General features: G+C 33.9%; 1 protein-coding gene across 1 annotated transcript in view; it reads left to right on the forward strand.

Annotated features, from left to right (window-relative positions):
* Positions 1-10,000, forward strand: part of LOC137614714 (uncharacterized) — a 408,330-nt gene that overhangs the window by 784 nt on the left and 397,546 nt on the right. The window lies entirely within an intron of this gene.

Genomic DNA, 10,000 nt, shown 5'->3' on the forward strand with positions numbered 1-10,000 from the left:
CAAAAAACGGAGCAATCCTTGTATTACCAACTTAAGATTACTTTAATAACATTACGTTCTGGTTACGAAAGATGAGAAGGGAATAAAATCAAGGGCAAATTAATCAAGGCCTGAGAAAGAATCGTCACATGACAGAGAGAGAGAGAGAGAGAGAGAGAGAGAGAGAGAGAGAGAGAGAGAGAGAGAGAGAGAGAGAGAGAGAGAGAGAGAGAGAATTTCTCTGAACCAAGCAAAGACATTTTCGAAATATCCTTGTTTCCAACAAACTTGGAATGCCTAAACGCACAAACACAAACCCATTTGCAACCAGTATGCACTTTACTCCCCTAAAACGAGCAGTGATTATCAACACCCTGATAAAACCACCTGCAATGAAACATGCGAAACAAAAACAAAAAAAGCCACAAACAGGTTTCTAATTTACTCGTGTCAGACGAAGAATACAACTGTGTACATCCGATACAGGTGAAAGGGGGCGGGGAGGCAGGAACAGAGGAGGAGGATGGCCTGGGACTCCTAGAAGGATCTCGCATCTTAGACCCCCCCCCCCCCCCGCCCCCCAACACTTCTCAGTAACCATAGGTCCTGTATCTTCATGCTCGGTCCCATTTGCACCCTCCGCTAACGCGGCTTACATATCACATTCACGCAGAGTGGGTCCCAGGTGCCGTCACATATGGTTACCGGAATACGAACCAGTCCTTCTCTCTCTCTCTCTCTCTCTCTCCTCTCTCTCTCTCTCTCTCTCTCTCTCTCTCTCTCTCTCTCTCTCTATGCTGTGATTCATCTCAATTTTCAGAACAACACTTCATACCTTAGAGGAAAAATACTTAAGTTTTCCTCTACAAGAGGAAGACTGGAACACATTCCTGTATTTTTTTGTCTTTTGACCCTCTAGGTCAGGTTCGCATTCCTTCCCCCTCCAGGATACTTGGATACGTCAGGACGCACTCTTGTATTCTCAATTAGGTTTTGATGGTATGTCAGGTAGTATTGGCAAGGACCCGCGTAGCGGCCCCGATCACCAACAGGATCTCGCTAAAAAGTACGGCACTGTTGACCGTATCATTAAAATCTAATTATCGGGAACGGGTCCGTATTGACAGCACATCACTTAATAATACAGCCAGCGGCACGTTTCTCAATCTGTCATTCTGAATGTAAAACAGTTCGTATCAGTACCTGGGATTTCACTGCATTTGTACTCTTGAATATATTTTTTTTCTATGAGTAGATGGAATGTGATATTTTTTATTTACTATGAGAGACCTTTATCAATGTGCTGTAATGTTGATATTAGATGTTACTTTATCCCTTTGAATGGATTTAGGGTGTCCCTTCCCCATAAGACACCCTAAATCCATTCAAAGGGATAAAGTAACATCTAATATCAACATTACAGCACATTGATAAAGGTCTCTCATAGTAAATAAAAAATATCACATTCCATCTACTCATAGAAAAAAAATATATTCAAGAGTACAAATGCAGTGAAATATTAACATACATGCAATAAGAAATAATAGAGATCCCGAAGGAGAGCATTTTCTTAAGCCATCCAATCTGGAGAGGAGAGGCGTGCATTTACATGTAACGTGAGAGAGAGAGAGAGAGAGAGAGAGAGAGAGAGAGAGATTTATATACAGAAGAGCAGAGATGAAAACTTTGAGAGAGAAATATACTGATAGAAAGAGGAAGATTAATCCACAAAGAAATACAGAATTTTGCTCAAAGAAGAAAACAGACATACTTCGACGGGAACAAAGAAGACCACTACTACGTACACGTCATATTTGATATTATTATCATTGCAATTATTATTATTATTATTATTGTTATTATCATTATTATTATTATTATTATTATTATTATTAGTGTTAGCTGTAAGCTACAACCCTAGTAGGAAAAGCACAGGATGCTTTAAGCCCAAGCTTTCGAACAGGCAAAAATAGCCCAGTGAGGAAAGGAAATAAAGAAATAAACCACAAGAGAAGCAAAGAGAAGTAATCAACATTTAAAATAAAATATATTAAGAACGTCAACAGCGTTCTTTCATTCAATTGATCAACTGATTAATTCATAGGAATTTTATCAACAAATAAAGAGAATGTAATTTCGATTCTATATAATTTACCTCCACTGCGTATTCCAAATCATTGCTAAACTAATTACTCTGTTAAAAGTCGTGTAATTTAATTACCCTGATAAAAAGTAAAGGGACAGTTTAATCATTTTATTACCTGTTGGCGTAATTGTTGATAATTTGTTAATATGTATTTTAAAATAGGGGACGAAATGTAATACATATTTTCATGCATACAGCATATTCCCATACCCATGTAAACACACAAATACACACACACACACAAATATATATATATATATATATATATATATATATATATATTTCATCTCCTACGCCTATTGACGCAAAGGCCCTCGGTTAGATTTCGCCAGTCATCTCTATTTTGAGTTTTTAAATCAATATATATATATATATATATATATATATATATATATATATATATATATACATATACATATATATATATATATAAATATATATACATACTATGTAAATAAACAGTATTTATATAAATATAAACATATATATATATATATATATATATATATATATATATATATATTACATGTAAATAAACAGCATATATATATGCATATATATATATATATATATATATATATATTACATGTAAATAAACAGCATATATATATATATATATATATATATATATATATATACATATACCTCAACGTAAATATAAACCAGTGGTTTCATATACACTAATAATATCTTTCTTTTCCAGCAGTTTACAGAAAACCCGAATTAGTTTTCAAGTTTTTGTTTTTTAAGAGTGACATAACGATCACCATACCTGGGAAAGGCCGACTGCATTTTTGTTTTGATATATGAACACAAACTTCGAAAGGATACCATCCGTTGTTTCTCACCTCTTCATTATAAACTTTTCAAACTTGGGTTTGCTGGTTGCTTAAGTTTCTGTTTCCGTATAGTACTTTTTGTCTCATGAAATTACATTACAATTTTACAAATCAAGGATATTTTATCAATCTAATATGATCTTTGCAGAAATACATAATTTTTCTACATGCATCAGTGCATCTATTTCTATGGTAATAAAACTAAGACAATATTATCAGTGTGGTTAATATATATATACATATATATATATATATATATATATATATATATATATATATATATATATATATATATATATATATATATATATATATATTTATATATATATAAAATATATACTGTATATACATATATATGTATATATATACATATATATATATATATATATATATATATATATATATATATATATATATATGCATAAATTATTCACAACAAGCCTAGAAGTAGTTTTTAAGAATCTAGATAAGGAAAATGAAGCAATTAACATCAATGGGGAATAGCTTAATATCTTATGAACTGGAGATTACATACTTCTATTTAGTGAAACATGGGAATGGGAAGAATGGCAATAGATGATGGAAGATTTGAATATAGGAAGCAGAAATATAGTAATAAAATTTAATAGGAGTAAAAGTAAGACGTTTACTAAAACTGCAGTGACAGCAAATACGGGTTATGGACGAACCTCATAGACGTTGTTAACGAATTATGTACTTAGAACAGACAGTAAGTGTTTCCCTAAGACATGAAACTAAAATTAAACGAAGGATACGCATGGGATAGAGAGCTTTGGTAAACAAATTGAGATTATGAAAAGTAAAATGTAGCTTTCTCTAAAAACAAACCTATTTAATCAGATAGTCCTACCAGTATTATCTTATACATCAGAAACTTGGAGGCTTAATAAAGCCTTATAATATGAGCTAGTTACAGTTCAAAGAGCTATTTAAAGAATAATGATGGGAATAACATTAAGAGACATAAAAGAGCAGCATGGATACGAGAGCAAACTAAAGTAGAGGATATTCTAACATGTAAGATAGAGAAATGGACATGGGAAGGATATATAAATGAGAATAGCAGATCATAGATGGTCAAAAATGATAAAAGAATGTGTTACTATTGAGTCCAAACAAAGCAGGAGCCTAGGAAGAGAAAACAATGAATTAACGAACTCAAAAAATTTGCGAGTATAGAATGGCATAGACAGTAAACAGATGCGAGTAGAAGAACATGCATGAGGCTTTTGTCTTCCAGTGGATAAGCAACGGATGATGATGATAATGATGTGTGTGTGTATATATATATATATATATATATATATATATATATATATATATATATATATATATATATATATATATATATATATATATATATATATATGTATATATATATGCATATATATATATATATACATATACATAGATATATTTATATACATATATATATACACATACATATATATATGTGTCTGTGTATATACAGTTGTAGAAAATTATACTACTTCTATATTCAGTAGCTATTAGGAACCTCACAAACATGCATTAAACGTTTATATCTCCATCATCAGAAAAAAAAAGAAAAAAAAAACTACTACTACCCGTAACGTTAGTCTTTAAAGAAACTTTTACCTTCTCTGCGTTTCCTATTATTTTATCTACTGGATAACGATGGCGTTCTTCGGTTGCAATTTCTACAGAAAAGTATTGTTTTCATCTTGGATTGTCTTCCATTCTCCTTTGTCTCTTGTTTTTTGTTTTATTTGATAGTTTTTTTTTTGTCAAGGTAACGAGAAACTCGTCCACGGACTTCTTTTTAGATCCTAATTGCCATCTCTGGAAGGCTTGTTTGTCATATTGTCCGTTTCTGACACACACACACACACACACACACATACAAATACCTTCACTTTGTTACTTTGATTTTTATACTTTCGCCAGCAATGCTAATGGATTTTACAAAATCATACTCGTCCGTTTGTTTGTTTGTTTGCCTCTCTTTCCTTAATGTTTTTATAAAGTTAAGAGATGAATTTTAATATCTAGGCAAAGGATAAGCTTTGGAATAAGTTAAAGTTAACATCGTCTTGAAAAAATATTACGATTCAAATGAGATAACATTTCGACAGGTTTGAAAATCTACAAGAATAAAACTTTAAAATCAGAAATTGTAATTGAAAGAATTTGGTTATTGAAGTGTTTTGTGACCATGTAGTTTTTACTTTTACTTAGGTTGTTTTCTTTTCATTCATTTTAATTTGACTTTTTCACAGACTGTATTTTGACAGGAATGATCTAAAGCTTTTCCAATAAGGTCGCTGAATTGTGTAAATATTTTCTCCATCTATCCTGCTATGGCCCCTTTTATTACCTCTCTCTCTCTCTCTCTCTCTCTCTCTCTCTCTCTCTCTCTCTCTCTCTCTCTCTCTCTCTCTCTCTCTCTCTCATGTAAACTTATAGCCATTTTGTCTCGACATCCCCAAGTTAAGTGGAACAGCGTACCATGTACATGCCCCCTTTATCACTTCCTTATGAAATGTTAGGCCTACAGGCGTGCCTTCATCGGCCGAGAGGCCTATAGGTCAAAGAGAAATGAAGGTAGTGGGAGGGAGGGGCGAGGGAGGGAGGGGAGGAGGGGGAGGGGGGAAGGATCAGTGGGAGATTATGAGAGACGCGGATAGCCGCGTAAAGAGTAGATCACTCTTATCAACATGGCGTCTGGCAAGAGGCGGAGTGAGATGGAAGACCGATAGACATGCTCGTGTGGGACGTCATTATTCAAAAGGTCCAAAAGTGGGTAATGTAGACGGGAGGGGGAATGTTATGGAAAGAGGGAACGGGGTAGGGGGTGGAGGGGGGGGGGGGAATTAAGGTAGTGGGTGCTGCTTCTGACCTTGCCTAGGAGGAGAGATTGGTGTGTAGTTGCATGACCGAGGGGTTTCGGCTTGTGATTGATGGGGACCACGAGACTGTACCATCCGTTATTATTATATTTTTGGCTTCTATCTCTTTATTGCAAAGATTATAATGCAAATATGATTAGTTTTGACAATGTAAGGACTTATCTGTTGAATTCCTATATTTTCATTCTTATTGAAGAAAATCTTAATTCAAGCACATGAGACAATTCAAATATTTTGAGCAAAGACTACTGGAGCAGGTAATCAAATTACTAAATCTAGAATACTTTAGATAAAAAAGAAGTAGGAGTAAAAGTGAAAACAAATCAAAATCATTCTCTCCATAGAAATCTCTAAACCACCCACGCACGCGCGCATGTGTATATTTATAAATAAATAAACAGTCAGAAAGTCACATAGATACAGTTTTATTTCAGCTTATCTTCATTTGTAAGTGCAAAAAGCTTTTACGGTGGAGACAATAGGAAATGCTATGAGAAAATAAACGGAATGTCTTCTCTCCAGTCATTACTACTATTGCTTCCACTGATACAACTAATATATGGATATATATATGTGTATATATATATAAATATATATATATATATATATATATATATATATATATAAATATATATATATATATATATATATATATATATATATATATATATATACATACATATATATCTTCAGCCATTGCTAGTCCACTGCAGGACAAGGGGCTCGAACATGCCCCTCCATTCCCGTTTGTTTATGGTCTTTTCAGGCCAGTCTATTCTCGCAAATTTTGTTAGCTCGCCAATTCATCGTCTTCTCTTCCTTCTGTTTTGCATGCAAATTCTAATAGAGAGAGGGGCACACATTCTGTTATTCTTAATGTCCATCTATCATATCATCTGCCATTCTCATTATGTTTCCTACCCATGTCCATGTCTCTTTTAAATGTTGTTAGAATATCCTCTACTTTAGTTTGCTGTTGTATCCAAGTTGCACTTTACTGTCTATGAGTGTTATTCTCATCTTTGAATGTAACTAGCTTATGTTCTAAAGCTTTAGTAAAGCTTCAAGCTTCTGATGAATGAATTAATATATTTTCTCCCTTTGAAGGAATGCCTTTGGTAAATAAGCAAGTCCCTAGAGGTTGCTAGTCCTCTACCTTCACCTTTAACTGCTAGTATCCACTTACAGCCTGTTCGACCTTTATGCAAGAGACTGGGATCAAATGCAGTCCCAGAAGTTTACAGTTGGAACACTGACCCACTCAATCTCGTTATCGACCGTCCCCACTCATCCTCCTACGGTTGGTAGCGCCAAACTTCACTTAATTCTATCAAACCTGAGCAGTATTTCAACTTAGATTCATGAAGTCACGAAGTGGAAGTTTTTGACAGACCCCATAAATATACAGCGACTCACACAAATACATACAGCATATACATTATATGTATATCTCACCATCATCATCATCTCCTACGCCTATTCACGTAAAGGGTTCTGCCAAAACTTTAGCAGTAATGAAAGCCTTCAAAGACGAGGAATAAATGATACTTATGTTAGAACGCTTGAATACATTTAAATTATCATTATTACTATTATTATTATTACAAGCTTCAATACGATTTTAACCGTCAGCTCTATCTTGAGCTTTTAATTCAATACTTTTCCATTCATCATCTCTTACTTCACGCTTCATAGTTCTCAGCCATGTAGGCCTGGGTCTTCCAACTCTTCTAGTGCCCCGTGGAGCCCAGTTGAACGTTTGGTGAACTAATCTCACTTTGGGAGTGCGAAGAGCATGCCCAAAACCATCTCCATCTACCCCTCACCATGATCTCATCCCCAATTCTTCTTCACCCAAGGGGTTAACTACTGCACTGTAATTGCTCAGTGACTCCTTTCCTCTTGGTAAGGGTAAAAGAGACTTTTTAGCTATGTAAGCAGCTCTTCTAGGAGAAGCACACTCCAAAATCAAACCGTTGTTCTCTAGTCTTGGGTAGTGCCATAGCCTCTGTACCATGCTTGAGGATACACTTGGGTATACTATTGTATATAATTTCTCTTCCCCTTGATTTTAATATTGTTACTGGTCTTAAAATATTTAATTTTTCATTGTTTCCTTTCCTCACTGGGCTATTTTCCCTGGGGCCCCTGGGCTTATATCATCCTTCTTTTCTAACTAGGGTTGTAGCTTAGCAAGTAATAATAATGATAATAATGTGGCAAGCGAGTAATCTCTCTTAAGAGTCTCATTTCTAATCCTGTCCTGCCATTAAACTCCCAATATTCTTTTGAGAGCTTTGTTCGCAAATCTACTAAATCTACTGGAGATTGTTTCATTGTCATACCATGACTCACGTCCATACTGTAACACAGATCTCACTAAACTGATATATAGCCTGATCTTTATATGTAATTTCGTGTGATTTGATTTCCCAATTTTACTTTACCTATCCCTTGTTTGTATTTGTTGTTTTCGATCTTTCATTAAACTCCAGTTCTAAAGACCCTGTATTAGAGATCATAGTTCCTAAATGCGTAAATGATTCAATGTCAATAATCCTTTCTCCTTCCAATGATATTTCATCTTCCATTACATACTCTGTTCTCTTCATATTCATCTTTCTTGTATTTATCTAGAGCCCAATCTCCTGTGATACTTCATGCATTCTGGTAGGCAAGAATTGCAAATCCTGAAGTCTCCAACTGTTCTACGCATTACAAAATCCATAATAGGGATAAATAACATAGATGACAACACATTCCCTTGGAGTATTCAGCTTTTTACTGGAAATTCAACGAATATGACTCCGCTAACATTAACATTGCACTTACTATGCTCATGAACAGACTTAAGCAAACGTAAATATTTAAGAGGAATTACACAATAAAGCAGGAATTTCCACAAAATTGGCTGGTGCACACTATCAAAGGCTTTTTCATAGTCTACAAACGTCATCACAAGTGGATTTCTATATTCCACGCATTGATGTATAACATGTCTCAAAATGAAAATTTGGTCAGTACAAATTCCACCTTTTCTAAATCCTGCTTGTTCATCTCAAAGCTTTTCATCAATCTTTCCCTCTAGTCTCTTTAAAATAAGCATACTATATATTGCATTTTCATGCAAACTGAAGTAAGTGTGATGCCTCTGTAATTATTGCAATCAGTCAAGTCTCCCCTTTTTGCCATTTTCACCAACACCCCCCAAGTCCCATTCATCAGGTTTTGCCTCTTCATGACAAATTCTACAAAATAATCTTGTCAGTATTCTGGGAGTCACTATCATTTTAAGCCAGTATCATCTCTGCAGTTATTCCATCATAACCAAGGGCTTTCCAACTCCTAAGTTTTTTAATGATAGCTTCGACTTCAAACACACTGAATTCATTCATGGGCACATCAAGGTTTCCACCAGCTTCAGGTATATCAATCAACTTGTTCCCTTCGCATCTCCCATACAAATGTATGTATATCTACATTAACATAATATATATGTATGTATGTATGTATGTATATATATATACATATATAAGTAATCATATGACAGTTGAGGCACGAGGAACATGATATATGTATAAAGCCATGGAAATAAAAAGGAAAAACCTTAATGTCTTTAGCACTTTCGTCTTATTGGCATCGTCAGATTCAATAGTAGTATTGTATCGTCACTAAGACATCAGTTTTTTTTTTTTTTTTTTTTTTTTTGGTAATACACTGACACAGCATGAATACCATTAACATTATATAATACTAATGACAATAATAATAATACTTTTGATATATAAACAAGGGTATTAATGGGTTTTGAAAATATCAATGAATTTTACCAACAGTATGTTAGGGAGTAAATAGCCAATGATACAAATAACAGCAGCCAGTACAAAGAGGATTGAAAGATAAAAATAAGCCACTAAAAACAGCAATAATAATAAGAAAAATGTTGAGAATTCAACAAAGGTAAAAAAATATATATAATTGGAAAAGGTAACACGTTAATATAAGAATAATACAACAGTGAAAACTTTTTATGATATTATACAACAGAGCGCTGGTCTTTAATGGATACAAATAATAACAACTACAACAATAATACAGAAATGAGGAGGCGGCGGCGAGGAAACAGT

The sequence above is a fragment of the Palaemon carinicauda genome, chromosome 21 (assembly GCF_036898095.1).
Source record: "Palaemon carinicauda isolate YSFRI2023 chromosome 21, ASM3689809v2, whole genome shotgun sequence".
NCBI lineage: Eukaryota > Metazoa > Arthropoda > Malacostraca > Decapoda > Palaemonidae > Palaemon > Palaemon carinicauda.